Below are 23,532 nucleotides of genomic sequence, written 5' to 3'. Positions count from 1 at the left end.
AGAGAGAGAGAGAGAGAGAGGGTAGAGAGAGGGTAGGATGTTCAACTCTCACGTCTCTAAAGGGCCTGCCACTATAATCCTCTAAGGATGTTCAACTCTCACGTCTCTAAAGGGCCTGCCACTGTAATCCTCTAAGGATGTTCAACTCTCACTTCTCTAAAGGGCCTGCCACTATAATCCTCTAAGGATGTTCAACTCTCACTTCTCTAAAGGGCCTGCCACTGTAATCCTCTAAGGATGTTCAACTCTCACTTCTCTAAAGGGCCTGCCACTATAATCCTCTAAGGATGTTCAACTCTCACGTCTCTAAAGGGCCTGCCACTGTAATCCTCTAAGGATGTTCAACTCTCACTTCTCTAAAGGGCCTGCCACTGTAATCCTCTAAGGATGTTCAACTCTCACGTCTCTAAAGGGCCTGCCACTGTAATCCTCTAAGGATGTTCAACTCTCACGTCTCTAAAGGGCCTGCCACTGTAATCCTCTAAGGATGTTCAACTCTCACGTCTCTAAAGGGCCTGCCACTATAATCCTCTAAGGATGTTCAACTCTCACGTCTCTAAAGGGCCTGCCACTGTAATCCTCTAAGGATGTTCAACTCTCACGTCTCTAAAGGGCTAACATTCACCAGCGGAATTCAGTTTTTTAGAACGCCACTGCTTCTTAACACGACTTCTAAGAATGAGTTCATAGGATGAGTTCATAGGATGAGTTCATAGGATGAGTTCATAGAATGAGTTCATAGGATGAGTTCATAGGATGAGTTCATAGGATGAGTTCATAGGATGAGTTCATAGGATGAGTTCATAGGATGAGTTCATAGGATGAGTTCTTATAAGCAGTTCATAGGATGAGTTCATAGGATGAGTTCATAGGATGAGTTCATAGGATGAGTTCATAGGATGAGTTCTTATAAGCAGTTCATAGGATGAGTTCATAGGATGAGTTCATAGGATGAGTTCATAGGATGAGTTCATAGGATGAGTTCTTATAAGCAGTTCATAGGATGAGTTCATAGGATGAGTTCATAGCATGAGTTCTTATAAGCAGTTCATAGGATGAGTTCATAGGATGAGTTCATAGCATGAGTTCTTATAAGCAGTTCATAGGATGAGTTCATAGGATGAGTTCATAGGATGAGTTCTTATAAGCAGTTCATAGGATGAGTTCATAGGATGAGTTCATAGGATGAGTTCTTATAAGCAGTTCATAGGATGAGTTCATAGGATGAGTTCATAGCATGAGTTCTTATAAGCAGTTCATAGGATGAGTTCATAGGATGAGTTCATAGCATGAGTTCTTATAAGCAGTTCATAGGATGAGTTCATAGGATGAGTTCATAGCATGAGTTCTTATAAGCAGTTCATAGGATGAGTTCATAGGATGAGTTCATAGGATGAGTTCTTATAAGCAGTTCATAGATGAGTTCATAGAATGAGTTCTTATAAGCAGTTCATAGGATGAGTTCATAGAATGAGTTCTTATAAGCAGTTCATAGAATGAGTTCATAGGATGAGTTCTTAGGATGAGTTCATAGCATGAGTTCTTATAAGCAGTTCATAGGATGAGTTCATAGCATGAGTTCTTATAAGCAGTTCATAGAATGAGTTCATAGGATGAGTTCATAGGATGAGTTCATAGGATGAGTTCTTAGAATGCTGAATCTATTCTACAGTTCATAGAATGAGTTCTTAGGATGAGTTCATAGCATGAGTTCTTATAAGCAGTTCATAGCATGAGTTCTTATAAGCAGTTCATAGGATGAGTTCATAGCATGAGTTCTTATAAGCAGTTCATAGAATGAGTCATATTATCTATATATACAATGTTGTAACGATGTACAAATAGTTAAGAGTACAAAAAGGTCAAATGAGATTGTTTGTTCTTCACTGGTTGACCTTTTCTTGTGGCAACAGGTCACACATCTTGCTGCTGTGACGGCACACTGTGGTATTTCACCCAGTAGATTTGGGAGTTTATAAAAATCAGGTTTGTTTTTTTTCTAATTCGTTGTGGATCTGTGTAATCTGAGGGAAATACGTGTCTCTAAAATGGTCATACATTTGGCAGGAGGTTAGGAAGTGGAGCTCACTCTCTGTCTCTCTCTCTCTCTCTCTCTCTCTCTCTCTCTCTCTCTCTGTGTGTGTGTGTGTGTGTGTGTGTGTGTGTGTGTGTGTGTAATAGAGCTCAATCCTAGCCAGCTACGTCCCCTCTAGCTACGTCCCCTTCACCTGTCTATACTCTATTCAATACAGAAGATGGATGGTACACACACACACACACACACACACACACACACACACACACACACACACACACACACACACACACACACACACACACACACACACACACACACACACACACACACACACACACACACACTAAATACAAGAGATAGATGGTTTCCCCCAGGCTGAGAATCACAATCATTTTAACTGGATTAGATCTGTCTCTACGGGGCCTTGAGTTTCTGAGGAAGAGGTGTGTGTTTGTGACAGAAAGGAGTGTTTAGGCCAGAGGCCTGCAGGCATACATAACCCGTAGTATGTACTCTGTCTATGTACACTAGGTAAGACCTGGGTGGACCACCCCCTGTATGTTGGTTAGTGCACCAGGTGGTGCTGAAGGCTAGGTAAGCCCTGGGCGGACCACCCCCTGTATGTTGGTTAGCGGGCTAGGTGGTGCTGAAGGCTAGGTAAGACTTGGGTGGACCACCCCCTGTATGTTAGTTAGTGCACCAGGTGGTGCTGAAGGCTAGGTAAGACCTGGGTGGACCACCCCCTGTATGTTGGTTAGCGCGCCAGGTGGTGCTGAAGGCTAGGTAAGCCCTGGATGGACCATGTTGGTTAGCGCGCCAGGTGGTGCTGAAGGCTAGGTAAGACTTGGGTGGACCACCCCTGTATGTTGGTTAGTGCGCCAGGTGGTGCTGAAGGCTAGGTAAGACCTGGGTGGACCACCCCCTGTATGTTGGTTAGCGCGCCAGGTGGTGCTGAAGGCTAGGTAAGACCTGGGTGGACCACCCCCTGTATGTTGGTTAGCGCGCCAGGTGGTGCTGAAGGCTAGGTAAGACTTGGGTGGACCACCCCCTGTATGTTAGTTAGTGCACCAGGTGGTGCTGAAGGCTAGGTAAGTAGTGGGAAGGCAGGTAAGGTAGGAGTGGGGACTCTTTGCTTTGGTTCCGTCCAGCCCCTTTTCTCCACTTTACCGTATTAATTAAGGGTTCCGTCCAGCCCCTTTTCTCCACTTTACCATCTTAATTAAGGGTTCCGTCCAGCCCCTTTTTCTCCACTTTACCGTATTAATTAAGGGTTCCGTCCAGCCCCTTTTCTCCACTTTACCATCTTAATTAAGGGTTCCGTCCAGCCCCTTTTTCTCCACTTTACCGTATTAATTAAGGGTTCCGTCCAGCCCCTTTTTCTCCACTTTACCGTATTAATTAAGGGTTCCGTCCAGCCCCTTTTTCTCCACTTTACCGTATTAATTAAGGGTTCCGTCCAGCCCCTTTTCTCCACTTTACCATGTTGAGGGAGAATCCATTCCCTGTAAACTGTATTATGTTTCTGTGCCTCTGTCGTCCTTCCACCTACGATCACATATGGCCTTCACTCCACAGGGTGTTGAGATGTAGCAGGGTGTTGCGTTCCCTCCAAGAGGTGTGCATAACTGAGACAACGTGTGTGTGTGTGTGTGGGTGTGTGTGTGTGTGTGTGTGAGAGAGAGAGACAGAATGTGTGTGTGTGAGTGAAGCAGAGAAACAATGAGAGAGGAAAAAGGTACTATGTCTAAAACCAAATTAAGGATGTTTGTGTGAGTGAGTGAGTCTCTGAGGCAGTGCCAGGGGTCACAATAGACTCACAATTAAACTAAAGTAGGAATCTATCAGAGGGAAGAACTCTGGGGGAGGGAGAGAGGAGGAAAGAAGGGGAGGATGAGAGGAAAGAGGCAGTAGTGGAGAGGATGAGAGGACTCACCTTAACCATTCAGAGTTAATGACTCACCTTAACCATTCAGAGTTAATGACTCACCTTAACCATTCAGAGTTAATGACTCACCTTAACCATTCAGAGTTAATGACTCACCTTGACTCACCTTAACCATTCAGAGGTAATGACTCACCTTAACCATTCAGAGTTAATGACTCACCTTAACCATTCAGAGTTAATGACTCACCTTAACCATGTTAATGACTCACCTTAACAGTGTTAATGACTCACCTTAACCATTCAGAGTTAATGACTCACCTTGACTCACCTTAACCATTCAGAGTTAATGACTCACCTTAACCATTCAGAGTTAATGACTCACCTTGACTCACCTTAACCATTCAGAGTTAATGACTCACCTTAACCATTCAGAGTTAATGACTCACCTTAACCATTCAGAATTAATGCCTAACCTTAACCATTCAGAGGTAATGACTCACCTGAACCATTCAGAGTTAATGACTCACCTTAACCATTCAGTTAATGACTCACCTTAACCATTCAGTTAATGACTCACCTTAACCATTCAGTTAATGACTCACCTTAACCATGTTAATGACTCACCTTAACCATTCAGAGTTAATGACTGCTTGAGCAGTATTTTACTGAAGGACTTTACACCACTATGTGTGTTGCCCTGCTGTGTGTGTTGCCCTGCTGTGTGTGTGTGCTGCCCTGCTGTGTGTGCTGCCCTGCTGTGTGTGTTGCCCTGCTGTGTGTGTGTGTTGCCCTGCTGTGTGTGTTGCCCTGCTGTGTGTGTGTGCTGCCCTGCTGTGTGTGCTGCCCTGCTGTGTGTGTTGCCCTGCTGTGTGTGTGTGTTGCCCTGCTGTGTGTGTTGCCCTGCTGTGTGTGCTGCCCTGCTGTGTGTGTTGCCCTGCTGTGTGTGCTGCCCTGCTGTGTGTGTGTGCTGCCCTGCTGTGTGTTGCCCTACTGTGTGTGTTGCCCTGCTGTGTGTGCTGCCCTGCTGTGTGTGCTGCCCTGCTGTGTGTGTTGCCCTACTGTGTGTGTTGCCCTACTGTGTGTGTTGCCCTGCTGTGTGTGTTGCCCTGCTGTGTGTGTTGCCCTGCTGTGTGTGCTGCCCTGCTGTGTGTGCTGCCCTACTGTGTGTGTGTGCTGCCCTGCTGTGTGTGCTGCCCTGCTGTATGTGTTGCCCTACTGTGTGTGTGTGTTGCCCTGCTGTGTGTCTTGCCCTGCTGTGTGTGCTGCCCTGCTGTGTGTGCTGCCCTGCTGTATGTGTTGCCCTACTGTGTGTGTGTGTTGCCCTACTGTGTGTGTTGCCCTGCTGTGTGTCTTGCCCTGCTGTGTGTGCTGCCCTGCTGTGTGTGTGTGCTGCCCTGCTGTGTGTGTGTGTGTTGCCCTGCTGTGTGTGTGTGTTGCCCTGCTGTGTGTGTGTGTTGCCCTGCTGTGTTTGTGTGTTGCCCTGCTGTGTTTGTGTGTTGCCCTGCTGTGTGTGTGTGTTGCCCTGCTGTGTGTGTGTGTTGCCCTGCTGTGTGTGTGTGTTGCCCTGCTGTGTGTGTGTGTTGCCCTGCTGTGTGTGTGTTGCCCTGCTGTGTGTGTGTGTTGCCCTGCTGTGTGTGTGTGTTGCCCTGCTGTGTGTGTGTGTTGCCCTGCTGTGTTTGTGTGTGTTGCCCTGCTGTTGTGTGTGTGTTTGTGTGTGTGTGCTGCCCTGCTGTGTGTGTGTGTTGCCCTGCTGTGTGTGTGTGTGTTGCCCTGCTGTGTTTGTGTGTGTGTGTTTGTTTGTGTGTGTTTGTTTGTGTGTATATGTTCCCTCAAGGCTTGAATTCAGTGGGTTTGAATCGGTGCCATCCGATGAATGTTTGTGCTGACTGTGCAGAAACTGTGCTGATCCATGTGTGTTTGACTTCCTCATTCTCTGGTAATGCTGGTAATACCCACAGACACACACACATACACACACACACACACACACACACACACACACACACACACACACACACACACACACACACACACACACACACACACACACACACACACAGAGGATCAGCACTTTTAGAGAACAATGAACTAAAGTGGTCCCAACCTGAAAGTAACAAAGTGAGGAAATGGAAAGGAACTTTAGGACAGAACCCTCAATATAGATGTGGTCCATCTTGTTAAATATAGATGTGGTCTCTCTTGTTAAATATAGATGTGGAGTGGTCCCTCTTGTTAAATATAGATGTGGTCCCTCTTGTTAAATATAGATGTGGAGTGGTCCCTCTTGTTAAATATAGATGTGGTCCCTCTTGTTAAATATAAATGTGGTCCCTCTTGTTAAATATAGATGTGGTCCCTCTTGTTAAATATAGATGTGGTCCCTCTTGTTAAATATAGATGTGGAGTGGTCCCTCTTGTTAAATATAGATGTGGTCCCTCTTGTTAAATATAAATGTGGTCCCTCTTGTTAAATATAGATGTGGTCCCTCTTGTTAAATATAGATGTGGTCCCTCTTGTTAAATATAGATGTGGTCCTTCTTGTTAAATATAGATGTGGTCCCTCTTGTTAAATATAGATGTGGAGTGGTCCCTCTTGTTAAATATAGATGTGGTCCCTCTTGTTAAATATAAATGTGGTCCCTCTTGTTAAATATAGATGTGGTCCCTCTTGTTAAATATAGATGTGGTCCCTCTTGTTAAATATAGATGTGGAGTGGTCCCTCTTGTTAAATATAGATGTGGTCCCTCTTGTTAAATATAGATGTGGTCCCTCTTGTTAAATATAGATGTGGTCCCTCTTGTTAAATATAGATGTGGTCCCTCTTGTTAAATATAGATGTGGTCCCTCTTGTTAAATATAAATGTGGTCCCTCTTGTTAAATATAGATGTGGTCCCTCTTGTTAAATATAGATGTGGTCCCTCTTGTTAAATATAGATGTGGTCTCTCTTGTTAAATATAGTTGTGGTCTCTCTTGTTAAATATAGATGTGGTCCCTCTCGTTAAATATAGATGTGGAGTGGTCCCTCTTGTTAAATATAGATGTGGTCCCTCTTGTTAAATATAGATGTGGTCTCTCTTGTTAAATATAGATGTGGAGTGGTCCCTCTTGTTAAATATAGATGTGGTCCCTCTTGTTAAATATAGATGTGGTCCCTCTTGTTAAATATAGATGTGGTCCCTCTTGTTAAATATAGATGTGGTCCATCTTGTTAAATATAGATGTGGAGTGGTCCCTCTTGTTAAATATAGATGTGGTCCCTCTTGTTAAATATAGATGTGGTCCCTCTTGTTAAATATAGATGTGGTCCCTCTTGTTAAATATAGATGTGGTCCCTCTTGTTAAATATAGATGTGGTCCCTCTTGTTAAATATAGATGTGGTCCCTCTTGTTAAATATAGATGTGGAGTGGTCCCTCTTGTTAAATATAGATGTGGTCCCTCTTGTTAAATATAGATGTGGAGTGGTCCATCTTGTTAAATATAGATGTGGTCCCTCTTGTTAAATATAGATGTGGTCCCTCTTGTTAAATATAGATGTGGTCCCTCTTGTTAAATATAGATGTGGAGTGGTCCCTCTTGTTAAATATAGATGTGGTCCCTCTTGTTAAATATAGATGTGGTCCCTCTTGTTAAATGTAGATGTGGTCCCTCTTGTTAAATATAGATGTGGTCCCTCTTGTTAAATGTAGATGTGGTCCCTCTTTTAAATATAGATGTGGTCCCTCTTGTTAAATATAGATGTGGAGTGATCCCTCTCGTTAAATATAGATGTGGAGTGGTCCCTCTCGTTAAATATAGATGTGGAGTGGTCCATCTTGTTAAATATAGATGTGGTCTCTCTTGTTAAATATAGATGTGGAGTGGTCCCTCTTGTTAAATATAGATGTGGTCCCTCTTGTTAAATATAGATGTGGTCCCTCTTGTTAAATATAGATGTGGTCCCTCTTGTTAAATATAGATGTGGTCCCTCTTGTTAAATATAGATGTGGTCCCTCTTGTTAACTATAGATGTGGTCCCTCTTGTTAAATATAGATGTGGTCCCTCTCGTTAAATATAGATGTGGAGTGGTCCCTCTTTTTAAATATAGATGTGGTCCCTCTCGTTAAATATAGATGTGGTCCCTCTTGTTAAATATAGATGTGGTCCCTCTTGTTAAATATAGATGTGGTCCCTCTTGTTAACTATAGATGTGGTCCCTCTTGTTAAATATAGATGTGGTCCCTCTCGTTAAATATAGATGTGGTCCCTCTTGTTAAATGTAGATGTGGTCCCTCTTGTTAAATATAGATGTGGTCCCTCTTGTTAAATGTAGATGTGGTCCCTCTTTTTAAATATAGATGTGGTCCCTCTTGTTAAATATAGATGTGGAGTGGTCCCTCTTGTTAACTATAGATGTGGAGTGGTCCCTCTTGTTAAATATAGATGTGGAGTGGTCCCTCTTGTTAAATATAGATGTGGTCCCTCTTGTTAAATATAGATGTGGTCCCTCTTGTTAAATATAGATGTGGAGTGGTCCCTCTTGTTAACTATAGATGTGGAGTGGTCCCTCTTGTTAAATATAGATGTGGAGTGGTCCATCTTGTTAAATATAGATGTGGTCCCTCTTGTTAAATATAGATGTGGTCTCTCTTGTTAAATATAGATGTGGTCCCTCTTGTTAAATGTAGATGTGGTCCCTCTTGTTAAATATAGATGTGGTCCCTCTTGTTAAATATAGATGTGGTCCCTCTTGTTAACTATAGATGTGGTCCCTCTTGTTAAATATAGATGTGGTCCCTCTCGTTAAATATAGATGTGGAGTGGTCCCTCTTTTTAAATATAGATGTGGTCCCTCTCGTTAAATATAGATGTGGTCCCTCTTGTTAAATATAGATGTGGTCCCTCTTGTTAAATATAGATGTGGTCCCTCTCGTTAAATATAGATGTGGAGTGGTCCCTCTTGTTAAATATAGATGTGGTCCCTCTCGTTAAATATAGATGTGGAGTGGTCCCTCTTGTTAAATATAGATGTGGTCCCTCTTGTTAAATATAAATGTGGTCTCTCTTGTTAAATATAGATGTGGTCCCTCTCGTTAAATATAGATGTGGAGTGGTCCCTCTTGTTAAATATAAATGTGGTCTCTCTTGTTAAATATAGATGTGGTCCCTCTCGTTAAATATAGATGTGGAGTGGTCCCTCTTGTTAAATATAGATGTGGAGTGGTCCCTCTTGTTAAATATAGATGTGGAGTGGTCCATCTTGTTAAATATAGATGTGGTCCCTCTTGTTAAATATAGATGTGGTCTCTCTTGTTAAATATAGATGTGGTCCCTCTTGTTAAATGTAGATGTGGTCCCTCTTGTTAAATATAGATGTGGTCCCTCTCGTTAAATATAGATGTGGTCCCTCTTGTTAAATGTAGATGTGGAGTTTACAAACTAATATACACTGTGGTAAACTAAACTAATATAAACTAAATATACAAACTAATCTACACTGTGGTAAACAAACGTGGTTTTCAGAAAATAAGTCTGTGGTCACATGGTGGTGGTTAGTGTCGTACTATTGGTTAGACAGTTTCCCCTTTAATGAGGTTGACTGTTAAAACTGTCTCTGACATTAGACTGAGTCACACAGAGACTCCAGCTGTGCAGCGAACAGACACAAACCTACAACTGAGATAACAGCAGACTTTACAACAGTAGAAGTTACAACAGTAGAAGATACAACAGTAGAAGATACAACAGTAGAAGATACAACAGTAGAAGTTACAACAGTAGAAGATACAACAGTAGAAGTTACAACAGTAGAAGATACAACAGTAGAAGATACAACAGTAGAAGATACAACAGTAGAAGATACAACAGTAGAAGATACAACAGTAGAAGATACAACAGTAGAAGATACAACAGTAGAAGATACAACAGTAGAAGTTACAACAGTAGAAGATACAACAGTAGAAGATACAACAGTAGAAGTTACAACAGTAGAAGATACAACAGTAGAAGTTACAACAGTAGAAGTTAAAAGAGTAGATGTTTTTTGAGGACCACAAGCTTATCAAGATGTATAAGGGAATCTATGAATACACAAATGGATTTGAAGATGAAGAACCTAATGAAATAAAGACCATTGACATTGATGATCCTATTTACAACAACAAAAGACCCATCATGCCCTGCAAGAGAAGGATCAACATTCAGGTAACAGTTTATCCGTGTGTAATGCTAGACACTGACACATACTTACACCCCTACACACACACACACACACACACACACACACACACACACACACACACACACACACACACACACACACACACACACACACACACACACACACACACACACACACACACACACACACACACACACACACACACACACACACACACACACACACACACACACACGGCTGCTCTTGTGGGGACCGAGTCAAGACCAAGACCAGAAAAATGCGAGTCCAATTCAAGACCATGATTGTAATTTTGTCAAATCGCCACCATAATATGAGTTGATGTCCAGTATTTCTGTGTTCATATTTCAGAAACATCATACAGTTGAAGTCAGAACTTTACATACACTTAGGAGTCATTTAAAGCTTGTTTTTCAACCACTTCACAGATTTATTGTGAACAAACTATAGTTTTGGCAAGTCGTTTAGGATATCTACTTTGTGCATGACACAAGTAATTCTTCCAACAATTGTTTACATTTACATTGTTTACAATTATTTTACTTACAATTCACTGTATCACAACTCCAGTGGGTCAGAAGATTACACACAGAAGGGTACTTTTCGGCATTTTCTGTATGATTGATGAGAATTTCCATATTGCAAATGTACGGTCCGTTACTAGACGTGCGCAAATGTTTCTAAAATTCGCCGACGGAGGTGAGCCGTGCAGCTGGGCCAGATCTTCCGGGAAGTCATCGAACGAAGTCTCTCGGACATTCGGTTGTCGTTTCATTTTGTTGTTCACATTTTGTTCATTTTTCCCGGTAAATTCCACCAGATGACGAATGGAATCTTATTGCAAATGTTTAAAACATCACCAATTACGACAAGGCCATTTCTCCTAAAAGGAAAAGACTTCGAAGACAGAACTTGGTGAGCATAGGTTTGGACTAATGGGCTGTTAGCCCAGAAACAAGATGGCATTGAGGTCCGAAATGCTTTTTGAGTTAAGGACCATTTTTCTGGGATTAAAGGTAAAAAAAATGAAAATAGAGCGCTAAAATGACCACTTCACGTCAAAGTACATGAACTTATGGTGTCAGGAAAAAAATAACCAGCCATTTATCTATCATCATTTACGAGAAATCGTACATTGTACAATTGGTGATGGTCAAAGAAATGTTTTTAAAAAAGTTACAGATCGTGTTTAGACGGGTTTCGGAGCTCTAAGTGATTTCTGTCATTTTCTGAAATAACACACACTCATTCAACCCTCTGTAAATAATTCAGTTCTTAACGTAAAAACTTAAAACTCAATATTCTGTAAGAGCCTACCCCAAGGAGGATATGTGTTCACTTTCAGCTTCCTGTGTCAACCGGAAGTGCCTTAAAATGGGGTCATAGAGGCTGTTTTGAATAGTTAAAATCTTTTCAAAACTTCATATGTGTGATTAACCCTCATTAAATGTAAATCAGTAATTTCTTCCAACAGATGTCAAAGAAAAGCTCCCACACACACAGCAGGATGGAGTGACACCGTGCGGGGCTTAACATGTTGTGACTATGGGGCAGTATTTTCATTTTTGGAAAAATAACGTTCCCATATTAAACGGGATATTTTGTCAGGACCAGATGCTAGAATATGCATATAATTGACAGTTTAGGATAGAAAACACTCTAAAGTTTCCAAAGCTGTAAAAATATTGTCTGTGAGTATAACAGAACTGATGTTACAGGCGAAAGCCTGAGAAAAATCCAATCCGGAAGTGACTCATCTTTTGAAAGCTCTGCATCACTATTGAGCTATGCCCTATCAACCAGATTACACTTTCTACGCATTTATGTTGAAGAATACCCGTAGGCGGCTTCATTGCGCAAGTGGTCACATGATGCTCCCAGAGAAATTCTTGCGTAAAATACAGAGGTAGCCATTATTCCAATCGCTTCTACTGAGAAACCAATTGTCCCGGTTGATATATTATCGAATAGATATTTGAAAAACACCTTGAGGGTTGATTATGAACAACGTTTGCCATGTTTCTGTCGATATTATGGAGCCAATTTTGAATATTTTCGGCATTGTCGTGAGCGCAATGCCCGGTCGATTTCTCAGCCAAACGTGAAGAACAAACGGAGCTATTTCGCCTACAAAAATAATATTTTGGGAAAAAATGAACATTGTCTATCTACCTGGGAGTCTCATGAGTGAAAACATCCGAAGTTCATCAAAGGTAAACGATTTAATTTGATTACTTTTTCTGATTTTCGTGACAAGGTTGCCTGCTGCTAGCAACGCATAATGCTATGCTAGGCTATCGATAAACTTACACAAATGCTTGTCTAGCTTTGGTTGTAAAGCATATTTTGAAAATCTGAGATGACAGGGTGATTAACAAAAGGCTAAGCTGTGTACCAATATATTTCACTTGTGATTTTTATGAATAGGAATATTTTCTAGGAAGATTTATGTCCGTTGCGTTATGCTAATTAGTGTCAGATGATGACAATGGTCCCGGGATGGGGTGTCACTAGTGGTTAAAGACACACAGAGCCTGCAATGGCATTACCATAATCTCTAGGCTGTGCCAAGTTCAACGAGATGCCCCGCTTGACCGTGAAAAAAGAAGGCCCAAAATAAAGCCTGGCCCTAAATTTCAGGTGCTTTTGGGGGACAGCGGCAGAACCGTTAGGCTTAGAAGGACAATTCAACCACAAGCATGTTCTTAAGGTCGTCCAGATCTGTGCAAGCCTAATCGCTCGGTCTAAGCGCAGAAACCATTAGAATAGTAGGCCCAAAATGAAGCCTGCCCCACAACATCATTTGCTTTTGGGTGACAGTGAGAGAACCGTTAGGGTGAGAAGCACAATTCGACTTCAGGTACGTTCATGAGGTCCTCCCGATCCGTGCAAGCCTAACCTTGACCGTGTGGCATTAACCCTTAACAGTGAAAACATAGTTTTTTCATCTCACAGATTACAATGACATCTCTCCCCATAGGAATACATTTCCTGCTCCCCTAAATTCAACCTGAATCCTAGGGTTATGAATGCCATATCAAAATGTCTTCTATCACAATCCATCCGGTGGAACCTGTCTTTGATGATAATCTATCAGGCCACTATGAGGTCTACCTGTGTTGATTCTAAGCTTCCTGGAGCAACCGGAAGTGGTTAAAATCACCCTAAAAGTGTTTTTCCCAACCTGCTGTTTGTGAGAAACTGGACTCGCAGCTAGAACGTAATGACGTGTTTTATGTTTTTATTATGGTTTAAACAGAAGGCGTGAATTGTGGGCCTGTTCTGAAATGTGTGATAGTTGGCTTCTAAATGAGTTGGAAAAAGTGGGTTTGGTGTCAGTTTGTATCAGTTTGATGTCAGAATGATATCTAATTGTTTGATGGATGGTGACTTTCTGGCTGACTTTTGTCCATTTACAATATGTTTAAACAGTGTTTAAACAGTGATAGACCATCACCAAATGGACATGATGAAATCAGCACAACTAGCTATGGAGAGGAACCACTATCACTGCCAGGCCATCCCGAGTTCATCGGTCCAGTCAATTTCGCATTTCTGCATTATTTTTGAGCATGTCAAATTTGTGATGGTAAATGCCCATTGAAACATATTGCAAATAGACATCCGTGCGCTTGGTGATTGGAGCGGGTTACCAGAAGCACTTCTTGCGACTAGCAAACCCGTATCCGGGAGCGTAATCATAGCCTCAAGCTCATTACCATAACGCAACGTTTCCTATTCATGAAAATTGTAAATGAAATGAAATAAATATATTGAAACACAAGCTTAGCCTTTTGTTAACAACACTGTCATCTCAGATTTTCAAAATATGCATTACAGCCAACGCTAGACAAACATTTGTGTAAGTTTAGCATGGCATAATGCTATGCTAGGCTCTGCTGGCAGCAGGCAACATTTTCACGAAAATAAGAAAAGCAACCAAATTAAATAATTTACCTTTGAAGAACTTCAGATGCTTTCACTCAGGAGACTCCCAGTTTGATAGCAAATGTTCCTTTTTTCCAAAAATATTATTTTTGTAGGCGAAATGGCTCCCATTTGGTCATCAGTTTTGGCAAAAGAGAAAACCGAAAAATACTTCAACTATAACGCCAAACTTTTTTCCAAATTAGAAATAGAAATCATAATATCGACAGAAACACGGCAAACGTTGTTTAGAATCAATCCTCAAGGAGTTTTTAACATATATATTCGATAATATATCCGTCGAGGCAATTGGTTTCTCATAAGAAGCGATTGGAAAAATGGCTACCTCAGTATTTTATGCAAGATTTTCTGCGGGAGACATCATGTGACCCCTTGCTAAATGTGGTCCCTTACGGCTATTCTTCAACAGAAATGCGTAAAAAGACGTCACAATGCTGTAGATACCTTGGGGAATACGTAGAAAACGTAAGCTCATTCGTAGCTCATTCACAGCCATATAAGGAGTCATTGGCATGAGGCAGTTTCAAAAAATGCGGCACTTCCTAATTGGATTTTTATCTGGGTTTTCTATCCAAAGCTGTCAATTATATGCATAGTCGAGCATCTTTTCATGACAAAATATCTTGTTGTATCCAAAAAATTAAAATATCGCCCCCTAGTTGTAAAAGGTTTTAAGGGGGTGATGTTATTTAATTTTTTTTCACATTTTTCAAAATATGACTCTTGGGTCTTCACTTGATGTGCATTTGCAATATGAACATTTACTGTGGAGCGCACTCGCCATCTATTGTAGTAACTGACTTGCCTAGTTTAATTAAGGTAAAAAAAAAAAATTGTCACGCCTGCTCCCTTCTCACCCTGGTGCTTTACGCACTCCTGCCTTTCCCCGTACCGCGTATTCCCCCACTGCTGCAGTGACTGTTGAATGTCGTTGTTCTGCCCGTGTGCTGACTCTGTGCCTGTCTTATTTCATGTCTGTTCCTTATTCAATTTTGACTCCTCGTACTTGCTTCTCATCTCCGGCATCGGGTCCCTACAAGTGTAAATTTGGCCTTGTGTTTTAGGTTATTGTCCAACTGAAAGGTGACATTTTCTCCCAGTGTCTGGTGTCTGGTGGCAAGTAAACAACCAGGTTTTCCTCTAGGATTTTGCCTGGTTAATTCCAGTCTGTTTCTTTTCTTTATCCTGAAACTATGGAGACTCAAATGTGTTATGTTTTGGGAAAATCCAATACAACACTTTGTATTCAGGACAACATTTTAATTGTTTTGCCACATTTTTGACAGTATTTTCTATGTTGGACAGCTTCCTTATTTACACATTGTCAAGTAGTGTTGAGGAGTAACTACAATGTTGATCCATCCTCAGTTTTCTCCTATCACAACCATTAAACTCCATAACTGTTTTAAAGTCACCATTGGCCGTATGGTGAAATCCCTGAGCGGTTTCCTTCCTCTCCGGCAACTGAGTTAAGAAGGACACCTGTATCTTTGTAGTGACTGGGTGTATTGATACACCATTCAAAGTGCAAAGGGATATTCGACGTCTGCATTTTCTTCAAACTTACTCAATATGTGTGCATTTTTTATAATGTAAATAGGTTTGTTTCTAAAAGAGCTATGCAGTGAGCCTTGGATGAAGGTGTACATATCTAACTTATAAAAACATATTGGCTCAAACTGTACTCATGGCAATAAATTTAACCTTTTTACCAATGACTTTTTCCCCTTTTCCTTGAAATTACAATTTTTAGGGGTCTTTTTTATTACGTTCAATTGCAGTTATGTTGCGATAGGCCTTCTTTGCATTGGAAAACCACCCTGGTCTTTGTGGTTGAATCTGTGTTTGAAATCCACTGTTTGACCGAGGGCATTGGAAGAGATGAGGTAGTCATTAAAACAAATCATGTTAAACACTATTGTACACAGAGTGAGTCCATGCAACTTATTATGTGACTTGTTAAACAAATGTTTACAAACTCCTGAACGTATTTAGACTTGCCAATAAGAGGTTGAAAAATGATTGACTCACAATACTCCAGCTTTTCATTTTTTATTAATTTGTAAACATTTCTAAAAACATATTTCCAGGAGAGTGACAATGATTTTTATTTCATTCAGACTAACACAAAATGTGAAAATTCATTTTCGGGTTACCTTGTACCCCTGCACATCGACAGTGTATATAGCCCATGTTATTTTTTACTTGTTAATGCTATTCGTTATTTAATCCTTGTCTGTATTTCTATTTATCTCTCTCTGCATTGTTGGAAAATGACCCATAGGTCAGCGTTTCACTATTAGCATACACCTGTTGTTTTATGAAGTAATTAACAAATGGAATTTGATTGTGATTAAAACTGCTTCCGGCAGTCGTTTTGGGTGCCTGAACTCATGCATGTTTAAGCAAATAATTCTGTTAGAGGTTCTGGAAGTCAAGCAGTAGAACATGTGAGGTTCTGGAACTCAGTTCTGGTGTTCTGTTCCATGTTCCTTGTGTATTTCCCTCAGTGATTCAAAGAGCAACTGGAAAGAAAAACATATGTATATGCATTGATCAAGTTCTAATGATAATGATATGTACTTCAGTGTATCTTTGGAGGTGGAAGAGACATTTCCCAACTGCTGCAGTGTGTCTGGGGCTGCTGTGTGTTCTCCTACTGGCTTGGATCATAGGCCTGTTACTCTACCGTGAGTTTGATCTGTTCTCATTCAAACATTCTTCATCATCAGTGGTGTAATGACCAGGGTTCAATTACATTTCAATACCATTCAATTTAATTCAGAAAACACACCAAATTCCAATTCCACACGTTTCTAATTGAAAATTATTCCAGTGTACTTCCTGAATTGACTGGAATTGAAATTGACATCAGTCTGGGTCATGTCTCATTAACTTTTCCACTTTTATCTTGGTTGTTGATTGTATTATTTCACAGAGAGAAACCAATTGACCAGTTCAACAACCTGACCAAAGAGAGAGACCAGCTACAGACCAGTTACAACACCTGACCAAAGAGAGAGACCAGCTACAGACCAGTTACAACACCCTGACCAAAGAGAGAGACCAGCTACAGACCAGTTTCAACAACCTGACCAAAGAGAGAGACCAGATACAGACCAGCTACAACACCCCGACCAAAGTGAGAGACCAGCTACAGACCAGCTACAACACCCTGACCAAAGAGAGAGACCAGCTACAGACTAGCAACAACATGCTGACCAAAGAGAGAGACCAGCTACAGACCAGCTACAACACCCTGACCAAAGAGAGAGACCAGCTACAGACCAGTTCCAACACCCTGACCAAAGAGAGAGACCAGCTACAGACCAGTTCCAACAACCTGACCAAAGAGAGAGACCAGCTACAGACCAGTTCCAACACCCTGACCAAAGAGAGAGACCAGCTACAGACCAGTTCCAACACCCCTGACCAAAGAGAAAGACCAGATACAGACCAGCTACAACACCCTGACCAAAAGAGAGACCAGCTACAGACCAACTACAACACCCTGACCAAAGAGAGAGACCAGCTACAGACCAGTAACAACACCCTTACTGCAGAAAGAGACCAGCTGCAGACCAGCTACAACACCCTGACCAAACAGAGAGACCAGCTACAGACCAGCTACAACTCCCTGACCAAAGAGAGAGACCAATTACAGACCAGCTACAACACCCTGAGCAAAGAGAGAGACCAGCTCCAGACCAGTAACAACACCCTTACTGCAGAAAGAGACCAGCTGCAGACCGATTATAACACCCTGACCGAACAGAGAGACCAGCTAGAGACCAGCTGCAACACCCTGACTGCAGAAAGAGACCAGATACAGACTAACAACAACAGCCTGACCAAAGAGAGAGACCAACTGCAGACCAGTAACAACACCCTGACTGAAGAAAGAGACCAGCTACAAAAAGAGACAGAATGTCTGAAACAATCTTTAGTTCAGAAAGGTGAGTGAAATTGGCTAATGACTGTTCTGTTATCAGTTCACATGACACTTACAAACAGGCAATTCAACTTACATTAAAGGAAATATGTGAGAAAAAAGCGGACTTCCATACCGTCCATTAGTTTAGTGTCTTCCTTGACTGTCTTGACTGTCTGATTGATACTTAATTCATTGTTGTATTAACGTGACTAAAACAAGAAATGTTCAACTTATAGTGTGTCTGGACGGATGGAAGAAGCTTGGTAGCAGTTGTTATTACGTCTCTACTGAGTACAAATCCTGGGAGGAGAGCAGACAGGACTGCAGAAATAGAGGAGCAGACCTGGTGGTCATCAAGAGCGAAGACGATCAGGTGTGTGTGTGTGAGGTAGAGAGAAAAAAAAAGAGAGAGAGATAACGAGCAGTAATGACTATGTTTTAACAATGTTGTCTCTCTCCCACAACTACAGACATTTGTCAATTGGTTATGCGGGGTAAAGAACTACGTCTGGATTGGTCTGACTGATTCTGTTTCTGAGGGGACCTGGAAATGGGTGGACGACACACCACTGACCACAAAGTAAGACATTAATTAATTCTGTGTCACTATGACATCACTGTCTGGAGTAGTATGTTCAGAATGGACAGCCTGATTCTGTGTTGTTTCTCCTACAGGTATTGGAACAGTGGACAGCCTGATTCTGTGTTGTTTCTTCTACAGGTATTGGAACAGTGGACAGCCTGATTCTGTGTTGTTTCTTCTACAGGTATTGGAACAGTGGACAGTCTGATTCTGTGTTGTTTCTTCTACAGGTATTGGAACAGTGGACAGTCTGATTCTGTGTTGTTTCTTCTACAGGTATTGGAACAGTAAAGAGCCTAATGGTGGTGGAGCAGAGAACTGTGTGTATTTCTACTCCTGGTCATCAGACACAGGAGAATGGTGGGACTATGACTGTTCCTATAAATACAGATGGATCTGTGAGAAATAGGATTATTCTGGGTTCTCTGTCTGAACTGGTAAATTGGATTATGCTAAATTGTCTCTCTGAACTGCTAAATAAGATTCTCCTTGGTAGTCTCTCTGTAATGCTAAATAAGATTCTCCTTGGTCGTCTCTCTGTACTGCTAAATATGATTCTCCTTGGTCGTCTCTCTGAACTGCTAAATATGATTCTCCTTGGTCGTCTCTCTGTACTGCTAACTAGGATTCTCCTTGGTTGTCTCTCTGTACTGCTAACTAGGATTATCCTTGGTCGTCTCTCTGTACTGCTAACTAGGATTCTCCTTGGTCGTCTCTCTGAACTGCTAACTAGGATTCTCCTTGGTCGTCTCTCTGTACTGCTAACTAGGATTCTCCTTGGTCGTCTCTCTGTACTGCTAAATATGATTCTCCTTGGTCGTCTCTCTGAACTGCTAAATATGATTCTCCTTGGTCGTCTCTCTGTACTGCTAACTAGGATTCTCCTTGGTCGTCTCCCTTCGGGGCAAAGAGAGGACAACTCGCTGGCACCAATGTTTTCTATAGCACAAAACTCCCATCAGGATGTGTAACCAACAGTTTGGCTCTAGTAACAGAGGTGGACGGTGGGGGACGCGGTTCTTTGTTGCTACCGTATCAGGGACCCGCTCAACTGATTCCCCTGGGGGGGGGGGAGAAGGGGCTTCTAACCTAGGGGCACGTCCCCAGTGGCAGACAGGGGGCCAGCCAACAAATCACACCGTGTCCTGGCCTGTATCCTCTCGGACGGAGCACAGACCCCTCCCCCCATGCCAAAGCTCTCCCCTCAGCACTTTTCACAAGAAACTGAGACAGGAAGACCTACTTCCTGTCGTCACCAAGCACCGTCTCTAAATCCCATTGTACTGGCCGTTTGTCATACAAGGTCTTTGTCACATCCAGGCGTCATGCCGAGGGCACCGAGCAAAAATATGATGAAAGGAGCAGATATGTTACATGGTAGATACAGTATGTTACAATACAGTATGTTACAATACAGTATGTTACAATACAGTATGTTACATAGTAGATACAGTATGTTACAATACAGTATGTTACATAGTAGATACAGTATGTTACAATACAGTAAGTTACAATACAGTATGTTACATGGTAGATACAGTATGTTACAATACAGTATGTTACATAGTAGATACAGTATGTTACAATACAGTATGTTACAATACAGTATGTTACATGGTAGATACAGTATGTTACAATACAGTATGTTACATAGTGGATACAGTATGTTACATGGTAGATACAGTATGTTACAATACAGTATGTTACACAGTAGATACAGTATGTTACAATACAATATGTTACAATACAGTATGTTACAATACAGTATGTTACAATACAGTATGTTACAATACAGTATGTTACATGGTAGATACAGTATGTTACAATACAGTATGTTACATGGTAGATACAGTATGTTACAATACAGTATGTTACATGGTAGATACAGTATGTTACAATACAGTATGTTACATGGTATATACAGTATGTTACAATACAGTATGTTACAATACAGTATGTTACTTGGTAGATACAGTATGTTACAATACAGTATGTTACTTGGTAGATACAGTATGTTACAATACAGTATGTTACTTGGTAGATACAGTATGTTACAATACAGTATCTGACATGGTAGATACAGTATGTTACAATACAGTATGTTACATGGTAGATACAGTATGTTACATGGTAGATACAGTATGTTACAATGCAGTATGTCACATGGTAGATACAGTATGTTACATGGTAGATACAGTATGTTACATGGTAGATACAGTTTGGTTGCTCCTTTAGCTTCTATCCAATAACAAACTACTTCCTGCTTATTCAGTTTACCTTGTCAAACACATGATATAACCAAGATAATGAAAATAAAACAAAATATATACAATAACAATACAATGAACTAAGATGTCTACTATATAATAGTATACTGCGAAACAAACAAGTCATATCAGCACGGTTGGTTCCTGCATGAGACTTACTGATACCACACCAGGCTTCTTACCTTGAAACTGAGATACTCCTTTTGGTTCCCAGAGCAATGTTCTGGGTGTACTGGGAAAATGCTTATACAGAGTGTTGATTCCTCCCAACTATATAATAGTTGATCTAACAACAGTTGATCTAACATGGAGTCTAGAAGGACTGTTCTCTAGAAGGACTGTTAGAAGGACTGTTCTCTACTGTTATAACAGTTGATCTGACAACTAGAAGGACTGTTCTCTACTATATAAAGTCTAGTAGGGTTCTCTGCTGTATAACAATTGATCTAACATGAAGTCTAGTAGGTTCTCGGGAAGCCACGGTAGGCTGTACAAAACCATCACTGGCAGGGGAATTAATGATCATCTGGGCGGGGGGGTCTCCTTTGTGGTATGCTGCTCTATAGATAGTCCACGGAATTACTCTAGTAACGTCTTAAAACCTGGGGTTTTAAGGGGTGGTGGGGGTGGTGGGGGTGGTGGGGGTGGGGGGGGATGGTGGGGGTGGTGGGGGTGGGGGGGGTGGGGGGGGTGAAGAGAGGCAGGGTTTGATTGAGTGAAAGGGGTGGTGGAGGGGGGTGAAGAATTTGTCTTTGGTTGGTTGACACACACACACACACACACAGTGTGAGTGTGTGTATGTGAGTGTGTGTATGTGAGTGTGTGTATGTGTGTGTGTGAGATGTGAGTATGTGTATGTGAGGGTGTGTATGTGAGAGTGTGAGGTGTGTGTATGTGAGAGTGTGAGGTGTGTATGTGAGTGTGTGAGGGTGTGTATGTGAGAGTGTGAGGTGTGTATGTGAGTGTGTGAGGGTGTGTATGTGAGAGTGTGAGGTGTGTAGACTGTAACCTTTACCCCCACTGGAGGCTTCCCTGACAACAGCTGGTCTGGGGAAATGACCGAGACATGGATGGTAACCAAGAACACATTTTCAACCTCTCACTTCCTCTTTCTCTCTCTCCTATTCACACACACACCCTTATTACTGGTAAAGGAACAGGACACACACACACACACACACACACACACACACACACACACACACACACACACACACACACACACACCCTTATTACTGGTGAAGGAAGAGAGGAACTACACACAGGACTCCTCAGACACACCCCTTATTACTGTAAAAGGAACAGGACACACACACACACACACACACACACACACACACACACACACACACACACACACACACACACACAGACACACACACACACACACACACACACACACACACACACACACACACACACACACACACACACACACACACACACACACACACACACTTACTGGTAAAGGAACAGGGGATTTACACACAGGACTCCTCAGGCACAACCCCTTATGATTAGTGAAGGGAGGAATTACACACAGGACTCCCCAGACACACCCCTTATTACTGCTGAAGGGAGGAAATACACACAGGACTCCTCAGACACAACCCCTTATTGCTAGTGAAGGGAGGAATTACACACAGGACTCCCCAGACACACCCCTTATTACTGCTGAAGGAGGAATTACACACATGACTCCTCAGACACAACCCCTTATTGCTAGTGAAGGGAGGAATTACACACAGGACTCCCCAGACACACCCCTTATTACTGCTGAAGGGAGGAATTACATACAGGACTCCTCAGACACAACCCCTTATTACTGCTGAAGGAGGGAGGAATTACACACAGGACTCCTCAGACACACCCCTTATTACTGCTGATGGGAGGAATTACACACAGGACTCCTCAGACACACCCCTTATTACTGCTGAAGGGAGGAATTACACACAGGACTCCCAGACACACCCCTTATTACTGCTGATGACTCCTCAGACACACCCCTTATTACTGCTGAAGGAAGGAATTACACACAGGACTCCTCAGACACACCCCCCCTGATATTACTGATGTGGGAAGGAAGGAATTACACACAGGACTCCTTCACACTTCTTATCCTCAGATAAACAGTGAGCTGGTAGTGTTTTGTGCACTTATTGTCTGCCAGCTTGTTTTGATGTAGATAGATAATGAGGAAGAGGGAAGGAGAAGTGAGAGTAATTGTAGACCTTAGGCCCTCCCTGAAAAAAAGATAGAGACATCTCTGAATAACTATTATCTCTGTTGTTCATGTCATACAGGAGACAGTAAATGTAGATCTCAGGCCCTCTCTGAGAAAGACAGAGACATCTCTGAATAACTATTATCTCTGTTGTTCATGTCACACAGGAGACAGTAAATATAGATCTCAGGCCCTCTCTGAGAAAGACAGAGACATCTCTGAGTAACTATTATCTCTGTTGTCCATGTCACAAAGGAGACAGCAGTTATTCTTTGTGAGTTCACCGTCTTGCATTGAGCTACTGTTCATCCTGCTGCTGTTTTCAACATCACATCAGAGTCTCAGATTAAACCACTGCTTAAAATATAACAGGAAGTGGACTGACTGAGTTTCAAATGGTGTGAATGACATCACCACTGAAACCCCTCTGAGACAGATGCACACATACAGTCTAACACATATCTCTGAATA

The 23,532-nt window shown here is 41.8% G+C and overlaps 1 protein-coding gene and 1 long non-coding RNA gene across 2 annotated transcripts in view; one reads left to right on the top strand and one right to left on the bottom strand.

The window, feature by feature from the left end:
- The window catches only part of LOC112266197 (1-phosphatidylinositol 4,5-bisphosphate phosphodiesterase eta-1), a 330,113-nt gene that overhangs the window by 37,031 nt on the left and 269,550 nt on the right, over nt 1-23,532 (bottom strand). The gene's annotated exons all lie outside the window — the stretch shown is intronic.
- Nucleotides 10,093-17,320, top strand: LOC121839113. Its single transcript, XR_006078714.1, has 3 exons — nt 10,093-10,110; nt 16,642-16,743; nt 16,992-17,320. It is a non-coding gene; the product is annotated as an uncharacterized LOC121839113 (long non-coding RNA).

This window comes from Oncorhynchus tshawytscha, linkage group LG13 (genome assembly GCF_018296145.1).
Source record: "Oncorhynchus tshawytscha isolate Ot180627B linkage group LG13, Otsh_v2.0, whole genome shotgun sequence".
NCBI classification, from domain to species: Eukaryota; Metazoa; Chordata; class Actinopteri; order Salmoniformes; family Salmonidae; genus Oncorhynchus; species Oncorhynchus tshawytscha.
The sequence above is the reverse complement of the archived record's forward strand: the minus strand, read 5'-3'. Positions and strand labels throughout refer to the sequence as shown.